The sequence below is a fragment of the Phascolarctos cinereus genome, unplaced genomic scaffold, assembly GCF_003287225.1.
Source record: "Phascolarctos cinereus isolate Bilbo 61053 unplaced genomic scaffold, phaCin_HiC Scaffold_178;HRSCAF=754, whole genome shotgun sequence".
Classification (NCBI taxonomy): Eukaryota; Metazoa; Chordata; class Mammalia; order Diprotodontia; family Phascolarctidae; genus Phascolarctos; species Phascolarctos cinereus.
The window spans coordinates 1-18,800 of NW_027555489.1; the positions used below are offsets into that span (position 1 = coordinate 1).

The 18,800-nt window shown below is 41.4% G+C and overlaps 1 long non-coding RNA gene across 2 annotated transcripts; it reads left to right on the forward strand.

Moving 5' to 3' along the window:
• The first annotated feature begins 47 nt into the window (after positions 1-47).
• LOC144456304 (uncharacterized) lies at positions 48-13,980 on the forward strand. 2 transcript variants are annotated; one of them, XR_013485335.1, is made up of 5 exons: positions 50-250; positions 370-498; positions 1,246-1,404; positions 2,875-3,184; positions 13,748-13,980. It is a non-coding gene; the product is annotated as an uncharacterized LOC144456304 (long non-coding RNA). The 2 variants fall into 2 exon arrangements; XR_013485328.1 differs by lacking the exon at positions 13,748-13,980 and having other exon boundaries at positions 48-250; positions 2,875-3,393.
• Positions 13,981-18,800: the final 4,820 nt, after the last annotated feature.

Consider the following 18,800-nt stretch of genomic DNA (forward strand, 5'->3'; position numbering starts at 1 on the left):
GACACTGTGCCAAGAACCTCACAATATGATTTCATTTGATCTTCTTCCTGAGGGTGACTTTCATTATTATGTCCATTTTACAGATGAGGAAACTGAGGCAAACAGGGTTAAGTGACTTTAAGTGCCCAGGGTCACACAGCTAGTGTCTCAGGCCAGATTTGGACCTCAGGAAGGGGAGTTTTCCTGACTCCAAGCCCTGCACTGTGCACTATGGTGCCCTCTAGAACCCCATAAGTTCATCATCTGTCAGGTGAGTGGCAAGTTTTACCTGTGTTCTCTCAGTTTATCACTGGTTATAAAGACTTTTCAAGTGGTTTCCTGTGTTGTCATTGTATAAATTTCTCCAAAAGTATTTTTTCTTATGCACAGACCTGATGTGACTCCTTTACGTCCCCTACTACAGTGGTCACCTATTAACATCTAGGGTTAAAGACAAACTCTTTAAGGCTTTAAAACCCTTCACCACCTCATTGGCCATTACTGACCCTCCAGCACGTGGTAAGTCAGCCAAACAAGTGTGCCTTGCTGCTTACTGCCCACCACCTCCCTTATCCTCATTCCTCCCATCTTGGCATGAAGCCTTTCCTGATAGTCCCCAGCTGCTGGTACCATTCCTCTAAAACGACCTTGAATGCATTTCCATGGGATCATCAGTTTTATATTTACGCTATGTGCAGTTTTACACACCCATATCCCCCATTAGCATGTAAGCTCCTCAAATATTGGGATTATTCCTTGTATCCCAAACGCCCTATAGGGCAGTGCCCTAGAAGGAATAAGGCATCTGTGAATGTCATAGGAGGGGAAAAGTAGCCGATTTTAGAGACAAGATATTTCTGTAGGTATGCAGAGATAGGGGAATAACTGGGCCTTTCACAAGCCTCATTCTCCTTGACCTCTCAGGAGCTGTTGACGCTACAGAGATCACTCTCTTCTGGGTTTGGGGACACCCTTCCTTCCTCTCTGAATGCCCATCTCAGCTCTGGGTACCTGCTGTCTTCTCCCCTCTACCCCCCACATACCTGGAATGTTCTCTCTCACTACTGGCCTCCTAGGCTTCAACTAAATTCCAGTCATTTAGACTGGGAGCTCCTTGTAGGCAGGGCCAGACTTTGGCCTCCAAATTTTAAGTTCCCAGGGCTAAGCAATCCCTGGCACAAGTTGATTGACTGGCTTTAGTTACGTACGCTCAATAATACGCTCAAGATAAACCTGGGTTCTTCTGTTACTCTGTGGTTCCAAAAGGCATGATGAGAAGAAGATACACTTCTATGATAAAATGAAGGATTGAGCATTCTGATTCCAGGGTAAGAAGCCATTATTCCTCCCGCCTTTCACTGGAAAGATGCAGTCAGTCAGTCAACATCCACAAGAACCCTGCTACAGTCTTTGGGATGGCTCAAGGTACCAGTAATCTACCTTTTTTCCATTCAAGCCTTTAATTTCATATCCTATACAATCCTCTATAATCATAAGAATCTTGCCCAAGGCTGGCTTCTGTGAAAATGGAAACTCCTCCCCTTCTCCCCTCCCAAAGCAGTTTTTGCTTATGAATACTGCTACATTAAGCCTTCAAATATCCAACAGCCAAATGAGCCAAGTTAGGCCTTGAAAGAGTTGGAACAAGGTCGAATCTCTGAGTTTCAAATGGCAGGCCCACGTGTTGTCGACATTCTAGAATTTTCAAAATTGGACACTGTCTAAACAAAACTTACTACAGTGAAATCTGAAAAAGCCAGTGTTTGGAAAAAAAAAACAACTTCCCCCCCCAACAGTTTTTGCCGTTGTGGTAGAGAGAAAACAAATGAAACAAGATAAGATAGATTATGTTTCATAAAATAATCATTGCAAGGGGTGGAGAAACATTGGGACTGCCATAAAAATGCATGTGTATACATTCTGTGTATAATTTATTTACCACAAAACCATGAGTAAGTAAATTCAGTGAATTCACACAAAAAGTTTTTAGGTTATGAAGAAAAACATTTAATGAAAAGAAGTTTACATTTGCTAAAAAGAAAACCCCAAACAAAAAACGAATGTTCATTGCCTTGAACATTGTCATTCACTGCCCCATTTACAAAATAACTTGAAATTTTGTGACAATCAAACTATTTTATTATATTCACTTAAAATTATATGCCTTAAAATTATATTTTACTATTTGTAAGATGACCATCATTTTTGCTGTCTTCACTTTCTTTGTTGCCTGGATTTGGAACAAAGAACACAAGATAGACATATGTAAATAATTTATCTTGTATACATATGGATTCACAGCAGACAGATGTAATGGCATTTCCAATTACAAAGTTATTTAGAAACACTAGAGCAATATCCCATTATCTAACCACAGTACCTGAAACCCAATTTCCTATTAGATCCCATATGCTAGTCTTCTTTTCTGCAAAAATTCTACAAAAGAACCTGTTCAGTTTAGGTTTAATATTTTTTTTCTTTTTCAAATCAATGAAAAAGGAAAGATCTGCAAGACAAATCACAAGTTAACTTAAACATTTTATTTAACATAATCGATCACAAGCTACACTGGGGTAAACCTCTCAGTTTGTTGATATGTGGACTTATATAACTTCATATCATTTTTGAAATGGCTGAAGGAAATGCTAAATTCAAAAAAGCATTGGCTTTCAACTAAAGAATCCTACACTGGGTCAAAATGGATAAAATATAGAAACAAATTCACACGCACAGAATGTCCAAATTCATATGATGAGAGGCCTAAGTTACACTTTTCATCGTGAAATTCAAGATAATGCAACATTCACTTGAATTCTTATTTCTGACAAATGTGCTATATTCTAATATTAGGTCAATTGAAGAGTCTGGTTTCCCTCTGCTTTAATCCTACTACAGTGACCAGAGGGCTCTGGAAAGTCATCTCTGTGCCACAAACTGGGCCAGGTTTCACTCAATTCAAAGGTTCTGAATCTAGACCCAGTGAAGGACTTAACAGTGTGTGGAGGTGGCCTGTGGACCAGCCAAACAAAGTGCCAAGATCGTACCACAAGATAAGCTGCCCTCCCTCTGTAAGCAAGTAAGGGCCCAAAGGCCATCAATTGAGTTACGGTGTGACTGTAAGATAATCGGTAGAAGAAAGATTATGGAATAGTACACGAAAATTCCTCACTATTCTTACAACAACAACAATTATTTAAATAATAAGGTGAGGAAGTTCCTTTTGAATACCTGGGGAATTGTAACTATAAATTAAAGTTAAGTGATGCTTATTAAGGCTTTCAGGATAGGTGCTTTAAAATGTAAATAGTTTAGGGCAAAACAATCTCATCCATCTGGGGCCTTCAACTCTTTAGAACAGGTGTGAGAACCCTAAAGACAGAGGGACCAGAGAGTCTGCTTACTTTACCCACAATTGTAACAGGTTAGTTATATAGTTTTCTATAGCTGCCAAGGAGGTTGGGGGAGGGGGAAAAGGGGAGAAGGAAAGCAAATGACAGTAAGAAAAAGGTATCGCTGACAATGAAGAGCCTGGGATGATTGTGGGTCTGCAAATATCATTATATTACAGCATAGTAATTGATGTTCATAATGATGACTACTACTCATCAAGAAAAGGTTAAATTACATTTTGAATACTCAGCTTTAGAAAGCAGAGAAGTGTGTAATAGATTTTAGCAAGGTTTCTATCTAAAGTGGTTAAAACAAAATAAAAAAAGCTAGTGCTTAAAGGACAGAGTGAGGGTTCAGTGATCTGTAAAATTAGCTTCTACTATCCAAATCTGATACTACTTGGATAAACAAGGCATTATACTGTACCTAAAAGAATCAATGTTTTACCATTCATAACAAATCGTTGCTCTTCACTTTGGTTTCAGAATAACAAAACTAAAAGCAAACTTGGTTACCTCCCTGCCCTACAGTGCTCATTTAAAATTTTTGCTTTGTTAGGTTAGGGAGGAAGCTCAACATATTCCAAACACTTAGGCACTCCTCTGCCCCAAGACAGAGACAAGATCTGTTTCATCTGTTCTGGAAAAGTTGACCATATATGTGTTCTCAACACAGAATAAGGTAAAGATTGGTATAGAAAAAAGGGTTTCGCATTATATTTTATTTAAATTGCCTTAGAGAGCAAACACACATCACTTCATTCCAAAGTCATGTAAATGCTTTTTAGATTATCTTATATAATACTGAGAGCTGAACTTCAACCATTGAGAAATTTAGCAAAACATGTGATATGCCCATTAAAAAGAAACATCATAAAATGTGACATCATACCTCTTTTGAACTTCTGGTAGCTGGTCTGGTCTGCTTAAGTTGTGTTTTCCTGTTTTCCATGAGTTCAAAAACTCCTGGTCATTACTTAATTTTATGGGTTCCTCAGTGACCTTTTCTTGAGTCTGGTTTTTGTTATTTTCTAACACAGCACTGCTGCTGGGTTCTGTAAGCAAAGAAGGCTCTGACTGGATTTCTTTTAAATTGTCACCGACCGGTGGGACAGATTTTAGGAGACGACTCTCTGGGCTATACTTTCCAACATCAATTGGCTCGAACAGTATACTGCTAGGTGTCTTTGATTTTATTCTCTTTCTGAAAAGAGTAGTGTAAAAAGTTTTCTTCCAATTTGAGACTTTTTCTGGGTTGATTCTCCTGCTGTGGTGGAGGGGTCATCTTTGCTAAGATTAGCAGATCTTTGCAGATCTGTATTGCCTGCTTTCTCGTTGTTAGGAAGAATCTGGAGAACAGTTGCTTTTCCAACCTTACCCAAAGGTAAGATGTCCTTTGACAAAAGATTAAATCCTATCTATTCTGCATTGTGTCTGCTTCTTCTGGGTAGACCTTCAATGTAACTGGTGTTCAGTCATAGCTCTATTTTTGTTCTCAGCGCAAGCTATCTCCATGGCCCTCAGCAAAGGAGTACTATAGATTTCTTCGTCAGTTCCATTTCGGCTTCCAATTCTAAAGGATTCTTGCACTCTATCCTGGGCTTTATTTTCCAGGCTTGGAAGCTGCTTTTCAATGATCTTTTTTAGACTAGGTATCCGATGAATGTCTTGAGGTTGTTTGTTTCTGTTTCTAGTTAAACATAAAATTCCTTGAGGTACCAATGAACTTTGAAAGATATCCGGGCAAATACCTGTGCATTTGCCATCCTTTTCTATGTTCCTAGATGTTAATACAGCATTAGATCCTTTCAGGCCTCTATTCTTTTTCTTTTTGCCACTAGACTTTAATCCAGTCTTACGAACTTTCGCAGGCTTCTTTGGCTCTTCTACCTTTGTTTCAGGTGCCACCCTGGCAGCATGGAGTAATCTAATGCCCCTACTTCTAGATGGTCAAGACCTGTGACATGGACTTCACTGCATTCTTCTCCAGGAGACTCTTCCCTAGACACTCCATATATATCCTCTCTTGAGTTTCTGTTTCCTTTTTATGTGATCTTGATGACATAAACTTCTCCGGGAAGCTCTTGTGCAGTTTCTTTGTTTCCTTGGACAATGTATCTACTTTATTTTTGCCTCTGGTTTTCGAAGTCATCATCCCTATATTGGCACTTGCATCTTTAAGTTTCTTCTCCTCATTCTCTGTCTTACATAGTTCAGTCGGTAAACCTAAATTGGGCTCTTGTGGTTCCTTAGCAGACTTAAGTATGTTGCTAGATGTTAAACATTCCACCTTTTCATGAACTGTGAAACTCTTAGGTGGTATCTTTTCCTTACTCTCTATGCATATCTTCTTTTTCAAATTTAACTTGCTTCTCTTTCTTGAAGCCAGTCCATCTTCAGTCACAATGGTCTTCCCCTGCAAATTTTTGATACTTTTTTGTTCATTTTCTGTGTGTAACTCATTGATTTCACTCAAACTCAAATTTACTTGCTCCATAGGTTTATTTCTGTTTCTAGGGTGCAGTATTGCCTTTTGACTCTTTAACAAACCTGGAAAATTCTTAAAAGGTTCCTTTTCACTATTTCAGAATGTCATATCTGACTGCCTAGGAAATATTTCCTTTTTATTCCTAGAACGAAACACCATCATTCCTTTATTCTCAATTCTTTTTTTCAATTTCATTTCTTTTAAGACCTTTGGTGCCTTCTTTTCATTTCATTGTGTGTGAGATGTTATTTCACTAACTGAATCACTAACTTTTGTTTTTTCATCAGTATCAGTTTTAGGTCTAGCATTCTCCATCAGTTTGAATCTCTTTAGATCTTCTGGTTTTACTTTTGATGTTTTGAAAACTCTCCTAACACCTCCTAAAAACCTCCTAAAAAAGTTTTCTCCTGCTTTTGCCTTTTCCTTATGAACTGTCATATTCCTATGACCTGGAAGCTCTTCTACTTTTTTGGGTTCTCCTCTAAGTTTCCCTAGGCTGCTTGGTGTGTTTTCTATTAGTTCTATTTTGGGTATTTCATATAACTTCTCAATACTCATTGAGTATTCTGGATCACATTTTTTCTGTTTTACCAGACTTCTTGACAACTTTCACGTCTTCTATTAAATGTTCTTCCCTTTCCTTAGGCGTTCTTATCAGTCTCCTGGTGGTCAGATCTTCCACATTTCCACTTTCAAATTTTTCTTCCACGTATGTAACTTTTTGATCTAGTGCTGCTGTTTTTTTAATTCTGCTAAGATGTGGTGTTGATCTATTTTCCTTTGATGTACAAGTGTTTTTCAAAAGTGAAATATTGGGTGTTAATATTTTGGGGTCTACATCGACTTCTTGAAGTGGCATCTTTGTTATTTCACCACTTCCAATTTCAGGGATCTTCTTTAGGGTTTGAATGATTTCATTTGCAGGGCAGCATATCATGCTCTGGCCATATAGCTGTTCCACTGTGTTAGGAATAGTACGTATCAGTTTCTCTGCTGTAATAAATGACAGAATAAAGATAATTATGAAACAAAGACTATGCCTCCACTCACTAGTCTAGGGACTAATTCTTCTTTATGAATTAAAGGTCTACCCAAATTATTATTTTGTAGTCTTGTGTTTTCCTGGCCAATGATAATAATATTTAGTAAGATGATGCAAATCTGCAGATCTGTGCCTATCCAGGTTACAAATATATATATCTAGATATAACTAGATAGATACATAGACACATAAATATAGATAGATATGTTGCATTACATGTAAATATAATATATAGACATATATACCTTTAAGTTATGGCTAGTTTGGTTGGAATACAGAGTACATGAAGGAGAGCAATATGAAATAAAGTGAGTTTGGGGAGTTTGCGTTTAGTCCTAAAGGACGAGGAAGCCAACTAAAGATTCTTGGGCATACTAATTACTATGGGTTGGATCTGCACTTTAGGAAAATAACGTTGAAAACTGTATGAAGGGAAGGATTGTGGAGAGGAGGCCAATTAGGAAGTTATTTTAACAGTTAAGGGCTAGAGGCAATTAGGGCCTAGAAGTAGAGTGCTGGCCACTGTAGTAGGAAAAAAGGGATACATCCCTTTATCCTTGGAGAGAGAACTGACAAGACTTGCAATTGGATGGGGGAGATTGAAGTCAAAGATTCTTTGTATAGTTGCTAAGTATAACTTATAAGAAATGTCTAAATTGTCACATCACAAGAATGTCTGAACTACGTTTAGATGTTAGCTCTCCTTATTCATCATAAAGTAAAAATTCTACATGGATAGGTTATGTCATTGTGATTCAGTGAGGGACCAGCCCTTTGGGTTGAAGGTTAGCTATAGCAACTCATGAAACCTCTACTGGCATGGCAAGGGCAAATCATAACTTGCCATTCCAAAGTTTCACAGAAGAAAAAAAGAAAAACCAAGCACTAGAGTCATCATGTAACCTACGTTCTAAAGAGTCTTCATCTCCTGAAGAATTGTGTAAATCTCTACCAATCTCAGGAGACACATTTGCAGTTTACTTTTTGATGGAGGTTTCAAACATGCCTGGTAATTCTATTAATGAAGAAAATAAGTAACATTAATGTATGCAATAAAAACATAGAACATCATATATGCGTATGTACTGTATATATTACAGATATGTATTTTTTAAAAGTAAAAAAGTCATATTCCACCCTCTTCCAACAAGAAAACAATGGGACAGAGTCCCCTTCCATTCTATTCATAAAGAGATCTCTTCTCAAAATCCCGGGCATGCAATCAATCTAGATGCAAACTCTTGACTCTCATTCCTACTTCAAACAATGCAACAGACTCCCTCTGCTCATTAGGCATAATGATTTCTTTTCAAAGTCCAAGGCCCCCAACCTAGGCTGCAAACTCAACTCTCCTTTCCTGCTTCCTTCCACTGGCTTTCAGTTCTTGACTGGCATTTAGGCCAGTCTGTCTGCTTCTCTTGTTGCTTCACAACCACCTTTATTCTTCCCGACCATATACCGCAAGATACAGCCTAGCCCTGCCCAGAGGCATAACTATGCCAACTCAGAGTTATCATGGGGCTGGTTTGTTTGTAGCTGAAAAGATAGGCTATCCCACCAGATCCGACCACAACAATTGGCCAGGACCTCTCAAGAATGCACGCTCCCCCTTCTGTAAGGAGGTGGGGAGCACTTCTATCAGCTCTTTTAAAATTGTGCATCTACAAACACACTGCATGACATTCTCATGGCCTTCTGTGCACACTCTTTCACCTGCTAAATCCTCATTCATATCCATCTTAGGGTTTAAAACAAAGTTGTTCAGCATCATACAGGGCCATACAGGCTCGGTCACTTTTTCAGTATGAGCTCTGCCAATCACTAGGGTGCAGGGAGAGTTTGCGAAGCTTGTGCTAAAGTGATTCTGTGAGTGGTTTGCAGGCTTCTTCTGTAAAGGAAAAAGAAACATTTCCAAAAATAAATTCAGTATTTCTTAATGTTTGCTCAGATGACATTCCTAAGTACACAAATGTAAATGTATAATACACATGATGATATATATGTATATACACACATGTATTATGTATATGTATAACACACACACACACACACACACACACACGTAAAAATGATCTCCACATTTCTGTAATGTACCTTGACCTTGGGGGTTAATCTCTTCTGCTTTTTTATTATCCTTCTCTCAAGACCATGTTTTGTAACAACGTGTGCTTGTGGTTTTTTTAGTACCTAATCTCACCACATCTGCCCAAGAGTGTACAACTGTTAAGGAAAGTAACCAACAATTAATACAAATAAAATTCATTCAAACAGAACATAAATGAACATTTTTTGGATAAAACAATCAACAAAGAGAAAACCAAACCTCCCTAACCACCGATATCTTCTCTATTTCTAGTCACCCAACTCACTTCAAGGCATTCTCTCCCCCACTTTCTTGCTCGATACATCCAGCCAAATGTTGCCATTTATCTCTTCTCCCCACATCTATCAGGTCAAACTCCTCTTTTCTCTTCACTCACAAATACCACCAGATACTGTATCTAAAAGCTGCCCCCCTACTCTCACTGCAAACTGATTTGTAACAAGTGCCGAATTCCTGTTTTCCCTCCTTTTCTCTTTCCTGCAGTAGTTGCCAAAGTGATTTTGGCTAACCCCAGCACACAAGTCTTACCCATCATGTCTCCACTCCTTCCTGTTACTGACAAACTCTAAAAGCAGCTTTCTATCACTCCCATGAGATTACTAGCTTTTCCAGCCTTGTTTTATTTACACCTTTTACCTCAAGCCCCGCACACAGCTCTGCACTGTCTGATCCAGCCATATACTGGCCTTCTTACTGTTCCTCCTACGTCCATTCTGTTGGTAGACTGATGTCTTAAGCTCTTTGAAGCCAGGGGACTGCCTGCCCCCTGCCTGTAAAAACCATCGGAAAATGATTCCCTGCTCAAATACCCATGAGATTGTCTTTTGGTGCTCCTCTGTTGGAGTCAATCGTCTGTAGCGCATCCAAAACCTGGCTTCTTCTTGCAGAGGAGGATCTCCTCCAGACCGATGGTGTGCTCAGGGTCTTGTGGGGCTGGATGGTCTGGATTTCGGGAATAGATGTTGTTCTCTCCTCCACGAATTTTGACAAGGTGATGTTATCCCTGCTCGGTGCAGACTTCTTATTAGGAATGGCAGGAAGCTGTTGGTGTGGGTCTTTTGTACATGGCGGTATCCCTTCCACTACACTGGGGGAAGGCTCTTTTTCTGGTGGTTTAGAATGCGTCTGCTGCAGTGGACATTTTTATACAGTTTATAAATGACAAGATGTGCTACGGTTCCCTAATAAATGACTGAATATGGCCAAGGTGCATCAAAAGCCTGTAACAGACATTTCATTTGAGTCTGACAACAACCCTCTGAGGGCTAATCCTCCAGAGACGATCTCTGCAAAGGCACCCCTCGAGGCTCAATGAGCTTTGGGGACAAAAGTCTCCCCCTGCTGCCAGGTAGCAGTGAGACGGATATAGCAACATGTATGTCTCTGTATAACAATGATGCCAGCCACCATTGGTCCTGAGAATGTTAGTTTAGGCCTTGCCTTCCTACCAATAAAAGCTACGCTACCCCAAAGTTGGAAAGGATTGCTTCCCCAAGGCAATTGGAGGTAGATGAGGTCCTCAGACAAAGCCTGTCTGGCCACTTGTTAGGAATGCTGGCAAGTTCACTGGTTTGCTGTAGATGGGACCCCTGCCATCAGCTCGAAAAGCATGAAGGGAGTTTTCCATCACTACTAGAGCTCAGTGCTGCAGATGTACTGTCTACCACCACCCAGTGGCAGCAACCATAACTACAGGGGCATACTGTTAGGAGTGTTGTTTGGCAAAGGATTCATTTCTTTACCTAGCAGCACTTGTCAGGGTAGCAAAGAACTTTCTCTTTTCCCAATGACCCTAGGAAATAGGGACTATATGACTTGCCCCCCTAAGTATAAAACGAATAGCAGCAGCACAAAGCAGAAGCTGAACATGTTTAGAGTCTGAGGGCCCTACCCTGTACACGTCACCTCCCTTTGATGCTCTGAGGTCTTACAAGTTTTAGGGTCTGATTAAGGCAGAGTGTATAATGGGCAAAAAAAGGTTTTGCTTATTTTGTGCATCACATGCTATGTATGATGGCAAATGTTAAGTGAGATTTTATGTCTCAGCTTTTCTTTTAAACACTGCAATAACCATAGCAGACCTAGAGAAACTCAGGGCACTCAAGCGTGTTCACGCATGTTCTCTATCAAGACATGATGCTCCCCTTACAGGCTGGAATACTTTGAGTCCCTAGTGTATGAGAAGCCAACATAACAACAAATAACTGAACTCTCTCCATTTGAAAAGATATTTCGTAGGAAATCATTTTTGAAGATAGGATAATATATACCAGTACTTGTTAAAAATGCAGTTAGGGTATGGATCATAGAGAAATGCATAATTTCAACTACAGACAGATTAAATGCTTGTCTAAAATATTGTACCTTCATTATTGACTTTCTCGGGACCCAGGTTGTGGATGCTGTTTTGCTCGTCTCTGGGCTTTCTCCTTTTTCAAGAGGTGTATTGGGAGGTAAATTTCCATCAAATAATTCGGGTCTCAGAGGGGCTCCAAAAGAAACTCTCCTCCTTTTTTCACGTGATTTGTTATTCTCAGTAACATCTTAAAAAAAGTATATATATATATATATATATATATATATATATACATACATATATTTGTATATGCACCATATATATATATATATATATATATATATATATATGTTTATTTAATGTACTTAACTCCACATGCTGAATACAACAGAAAGATATGAATACACACACATTATAGCCTGAAACTGATTGGGATGTGAAGGAACTTTCCAAAGACTTCTCAAGAGGATGTTCTGTGTTGCCTAGAATCCAACTCTGAATCACTCCTACAAAGCACTGTTAAAATGTGTCGAGGGGGCTTTGGGAGCAAAAAAATGAAGTGTTGCCTTTCCAATGTCCTCCTCCTGATGGCATCTTTGGATGGGTTATCAGTTATCAATGACCCTAACAATTTAACTTTTCATTATCTGGATCTGTTGAGGAGACAGGCAATCCATAATTTTGAGAGAGAAAGGAAGTGAGCTGATCAACTTGCATCAGAAAAACTCCCTCTGTCTACAAAAGAAGAACCCAAACTAAATGTATCTTATAAACATGTTTAAATGTAGACTATACAGACTACTACACACAAATGGCAGAAATGTAAAATCTCTTTAGAAATTAAGATTTATCCAGTAGGTGAGTACTTGAGTCAGAAGAGGAGTCAAAATCACTGATATCAAAGTCACTGATATCAGGTGATACACAATAAGGTATCTCATCACCTCCATCCTCATCTAACCATCTGTTAGAGGTTTCATCATCATCTTTTGAAGATAGTGTTGGAAGAAAGCTCAACGGGTTCTTTGTGGGACCGGTAGAGGAATTACCTGGTCCGGGAGAAAGACATGTATTAGAAACTTTCATTTCCAACAAGTCTTTGAAATATGGTTCATCTTCAATTTCTTTTAATGTTTGTTCTGAATTTGAAGCTTTCTTTGCATTACTAAATGGATTACTGCCACTGTTCTTTGGACGTCCTTTATTTTTAGCCAAATCTACAGATTCACCTGTGCTCTCTTTGAGAACAGGCTGCTCAATAGGTGAACCCTCTCTCTTCAGTTTGGGCAGGTGGGCATTGCCACCACTCCTCAAAAAGCACATGTCGGGCTCATATACTTGTATAAAATGATCCTAACAAGATTAGCTAAGCTGCTCTCTAACCTCTAACCCCCCCTCATCCTCTCCCCTATCCTAACCCCATTATCTAGCTCCAGGCCACAATGTTAAGTATTACTTTAAATTTAATCTATTTCTTTTCTTCACTTAGTTTCACTTCTAACCTATTGCTGAACAAGGTTCTACTGTTGTTCCCCCCCCCAAATAAAAAAACCAAAACATAAACAAGGAAACAGTTACTGACCAGGGCCCAAAACTGAGGTACTTCGGGATGGAGTTGGTATCACCTGTGAATCGGTACAGGTGCTTATTAATGTTTACATGTACTTTGTGACTATAAGGAGAATACCACTGTTATGAAGATACTATGCCCCTCCCTCCCCATGCCCCCTTATCCAGTTAATTCCCATGATAAAGCTAAACACCCATTATTTTCATGAATAAGTAAACTGTTATAACTTTGTTGTAAAGTTCTTTGAATCTCAAGATACATATACATTGTTCTGATTGCTTACAACATGCATCATATTCTACACGAGTTTTGATTAAACTTATTTTTGCATCAATCAAGTAGGGTCCACCTTATAAGAAAGAACCTCAGACTTCAAAAAGATGGCCAAGAAAATATCTGATATGATAATGTCTGAATCTTTTTACAGATGTCAGTGTTAAAATCATGAATTAATTCTACGTGTTAGCAACAGAATTAAAACTGTCAACCCCATCACTGACTGAGCAAAATCAGACATGAAAAGCCCAGAAGAATTATTGGAAGACCTCTAGAAGGTCAAAATAGAACAAACATTATACTTTCATGCCTCTTTGTTTTTTGTTTCTGAAGGCGTTCTTAGCTCTCTTTGGCTTAGAAAGCCATGTTGATATTCAAATCTGAAGAGGGTTAGAGGTAAGGTAAAGATGGTTTAAAAATAACGATTTTAAAATGTTGTATTAAAAACTGGCAACCAAGCTAATTACCACCTAATGATGTACATACATAATATCAAATAGCATACACTGGCACATGCCTATACAATTATTAGCTTAAAAATGAGCGCCTGGTTTCCATACTAAAAGAATAATTAATCATACTTGGCTTTTTCTTTCCTTCTAGAATTCAAAGGCATATATCTGATTACCTATTTAATAAAGGAACTCGTGACTATGGCCCTGATGTTGTGAAGAAAGGAGGCAGCCAGGCTTCTTTGCCAAAGATGGGATGTTAACTGAGACTTGAAGAAAGCCAGGGAAGCCAGGAGGTGAAGATGAGAAGGAGGGAGTGGGAGTGTTCCAGGCATTTGGAGGGGGGAAGAGAAGGATGGTTAAGATAAATGCTTAAAAAGTCAAGTGTGTGTCTTCTTTAAGGAACACCAAAGTAAGGAGAACAATCATTTGATGGCAGGGGGTGTGTGTGTGTGTGTGTGTAGGGAGGTTTGGTAGGAATGGTGCAATTTAAAGACAGGAAAGTTCTTCAACTTATAAGACGTAGGGTTTAAACTAGTTTGTAAGAACGGAAAGGAGAGATCTCTTTGTAGGTCAGGTCAGTAACACAACAAATCACAATCCAAACTGGTAAAGCAAATAATCCCTGCCACCACCAGTCATCACGTGGTAAACAAAGTACTTTCCTGAGCAGCAAAATTTCTCCCTTACATCAGGAAATTATCTTAGTTTGATCGATCTTAAAAGCAAAAGCAACCATGGTGGTATTATGTGAATAAAGGATGAGTTAGCAAAAAAATGATTACTCTTGATTTTAAATTCCACAGCCAACTAGAAAGCACACTCCTATTACTTCGTGGGTGCCCTAGGCTGTCTTTTCCAAAGCCAGGGGGGCTGCATGCAGAATTGTATCACCTTAGTTGAAAGTGGACCTAATTTTGATCCAACTAAATTCCACTAAAAACAGTGAAGGGCTTCCTCTCTCCCACATGGCAGAAGGATTTCTGACAAGCAGGTGCTCTGGTCTCCTGTCACCAGACAAGAGTTCTCTGGGCCTTGAATTCAATTGAATAAAGGGCAGGGTTTGCTTAGTTAAAGCTGGGCAGTTGCACATAGTCAAGATTTAGGACATGATTTTAATGAACACATGCAAACACTTTTAATTTCCTTTAGGGATATTATAGTAAGGCTTAGAAAATGCATCAAATGTTTCCGTCTTTGCCAACACCAGTGTATGTTTGACACATTTCCAACAAAGGAGGTAAAGTTTCGGCTTAATTTCCCAGTTTAAAAGAAGTATACAGTTTTGTCAAGATTTTTAAAGTCAAAACTTTACAATGTGAAAGAGGATCAACTATGGGGGTGGGGGACGGAGAACAAAGTAAAAAAGAACAAAGCAGAAATAAAAAAGGAGATTTCAAAGAAGGGGCAAAGCTAAGTGCTGGCCCCTCAGCAACATTCCTGTTTTGCTATGACATGTCTTTAGTCACCAAAGTAAGAATACGGATTTTTGGCTCTCACCTTCCAAAATAACAAGTAATTTTGTTTAGCAGGTACCGGAAAGCATGAACACCTGACTTTGTTATAATAACAATATATCCCAAAATATTCATTTTCCGCACTAGAATGAAACCTGAAAAAAAAATTAATTTTACCCATCACTTCACTAGAAACAATTTACAAACAATTAGTTCTACAAAGATTCACACTGGAAAACCCCCTCCCAAAGCCCTCCAATTTCCTTTGTGCAGAGATGTAATAGTCACCAAGCCACCTCGAGTGACAAGGTGGTAGTGGGCTGTCCCCAGCACCCGAGGTTAAATGTCAGAATAGGAAGAACAAGGGGGCAACCAGGCTAGATGGCTCAGTGGACAGAGCTGGGCCTGGGCTCATGATGACTCATCTCCCTGAGTTCAAATCCAACCTCAGAGACACCTGTTTGCTCAGTTTCCTCATCTGTAAGATGTAGAAGGGAATGGCAAACTACTTTCCACCCAGTATCTCTGCCAAGAAGACCCCCAAAAAGCTCAGGAATACTGCACTGGTCACCACTGAACTCCAAACAAAAGGACAGATGAGGAAGCTGTCCAAAGACAACCCCAACAATGATCCCTGACATCTGGGCAGGCAGCCCACCCAAAGCTCAGGGGCTGGTGAATCAGTCCTGAGCCCTGGTCAGTTTCAGGGAGGAGGGTGGGGGGCCTGTGACCCAGCCCCTTCGGGGGTACTTCCCCCAGTGACAACTTCCCAGGTAGAGTGTCAGAGCGACCCTTGGCCAGCGCACCACACACAGAGACCGTCCCGCAATTCCAAAAGGAATGACGCTGTGGCCCCCCTGCTGCTGACCACACCCCCATTTTACCCTGCCTACCTCGCTCTGCTGTCGGGCAGAAATTGCAGGGGCGGGACCCGGGACCGGGCTTAAGGAGGGGACCTGGGACGTCACACAAGGGGGCTCCCACACGCCAGAATGGGGGGCCCACCTCATGATCACAATGGGGGGTGGGAATACCGCAAACTGTAAGTCCCTGTGTCCTTTCAATAACAATAATATGTCCCAAAGTATTCACTTTCTGCACTAGAATAAAAACCTGAAAACCAGAATTTTCATTTTGGCCACCACTTCACAAGAAACAATTTACAAACAGTTCTACAAAAAGTTCTCTTTCTTCCTTGTGAAAACAAACCAAAACAAAACAAAAGCCTTCACACTGCCTTTTTACAGAGCTGTACAGATAACAGTTTCACAGTGATCCAGCTTGCCTTCTGGGCATCAGTGGCTGGGGAGCCTCTGGCTGAAGCCCCTGCCCTGATGCTGGCATGGTGACCCAGCTGGCCAGCCACCCAGGAAGCTTGTCCTGGGTCAGCTTCAGGAGGCCACCTCTCGAGGACCCGGGGTGCCTTCAGCCCTACCAGGAAGGCCTCTCCTCTGGCCTTTCTTGATCCACAGTTATGGACAGGAAAGGAGAGATGGGAGCTGACGGGGAGGCCAGAGGGTGTTTTTCAAATGCCCAAGATAAAACCCAAAGGATTTCAAAGGAAAGCAATTTATGTCGAAATCAACATGCAGGGTTTTTTTCCATCCAAGTCTATAGATCCTCTGAAATCTGTCCCCAGCCCTTGCACCCCAGCAGGAGCCTCACCTGTGGGAATCCCCACCAGGGCAGGAAAGGAAGGGACCGCTTATCCCTTAGGGAGTGACTTCATATGGGCTCAGGAAGACCCAGGGAGGGCTTCAGGGATGGATAGATGCTGTGTGAGCTTCCAGACTACTGGCTGTTTGGGAATACACCCACCTTTAGTAATGAAGGCAGTGATCACCAATTCCTGTAGCATTTTGAGGCTGGCAAAATACTTCACATACATATCTCCTCTGGTGCTAACAAAAACCCTGGGGAGGACTATTATCCCCTTTACACATGAGGAAACTGAGTCTCAGAAAGGCTCAGGAAGAAAGTGATTTGCCCAGGGCCACGCTGCTGCCTTCAGTGGGTGGCCGTGAATACTGCAGACATCCTACACCTGTGTGCAGTTTGACCAAAGCCCAGAGCCTCTGTGATCTGATCACAGCTTTCTAAAGTAAACATCTGTAGGGTTTGTTTACTTGGGACCAAACATTCAGATATTTGGAAGTAAAAGCCAAGGCCCGTCCAGAGAATTCCCAGGGTCACCCCAGGTTCATCTCCTGGGAATCTTGGCTGTGGGTAGCCTGCTGCTGCCCGTCCTCCAGTGAGACAGATGGCCATTCTCAGGGTCTCGGGTTCAAAGGCTGCCTTGATGCCTGACTAAGCTTTTCTTGCCTTCTGGCTGCTTGGCATCATGGTGTAGACATACCTTCGGCTGCCATTGGAGGCAGTGTTGCAATTGGCCCACAAGGTCTCCTCTCCCATTCGGAGTGTCTGCCACAGCCTGGGCATGGTACTAATGTCCTGTGACAGATACCAAGCATTGTTAGGGGCAAAAAAGGTAGCCCTTCCCAGGCCCCTGGAAAGGCAGCACCTCCCCTCAGCCAGGCCCTTGCCCTCCACAGTCTCCGGAGCTGTGGACAAAGGAAAAGGGAAATATCACCAACATCTTGGGTCCAGCCGCATGCCTCTCCTCCCTGGTCCTGCCCTCCTCTAGCTCCCAGGTGCCTGCAGGTCCTCTCAGAGCATGGGGCAGGAGGGAGGGAAGGAGGGGGAGCTTCTGGGAAGAGCTGCCCCTGGGGATGGAGGCTAGCTATAGGCCTCTGGGTCAAAGGCTGGAGCTGAATCTGCTATCCCAGCCACCTCCCCCTGCTTCCAGAGCCCATGTGCCCCCTGGGGCATTTCCAAGTCCAGATTGCAAAGCTCTCATCCTAGAAGTCTTCACTGCTTCACCCAGTGGCTCACTGAGGCGTCCCTGCTTAGGCACAAGCTGACCTCGATGGACTTGGAAAGGCCTGCCAAGTTCAAACCATTGGATCAACAAGAGAAATCTTTCTGAGTATTCATGTGTTGGCCTTTCCCACTTCCTTCAGGCCTCATAAGCTGCCTCCTGCATTTCAAGCCAATCCTCACTGAGCAGATACTATGTGAAACGCCTTGGGCTCTGGGCAACAAGGGGCTGCCCTCATGGAGTTTAAAGTCCAAGGGGAGACTTGCATGAATTTGTTCACCTGTCAGTAGAATTAGAAGTGGAATGTAATAGGGACAAAGAGATCCAAAATTTTGTCCTCCAGAAACCACACCTTGTAGAGTTGGGGGCGAGAGGTTTTCACTGGCTCAGGTTAATTTGGAGGAAAACCCATCTATCTTAGATCTCCTGAATCTTCCAGTATCCTGTGGCTCCCAGGGAATGCACCATTTTCTGGACTTGATGAGTACAGAGCCATCCTGATTCAGGCCACCCTGGCCCAGCACGTAGAAATGGAGAAGCGGCTTTAGGGAGATGGCTGAGTGGGGCCCAGCCCACTTGAATGGGTCTTCCAATGCGGCTGCAGGCTTGCTCCTGGAGGCAGCAGGGCAGACACCAGCTCGATGTGGCTTTGGGGGCACCCTTCTGCTGACACCCCCTTTCTTCCTTCCAGATGACACTCCAGGGTGATTCTCAGCCAAGTGGATGGAATTCCATGCTCAGACTACATCAATGCTTCGTACACAGACGTAAGCAAGGGTTTCTCTCAACCAATGCTACAAATACCTGCTTTTAGGTAAACCATGACTGGCAGTGTGCCTTAGTGGGTAGAGACTTAGCTTCAGAGTCAG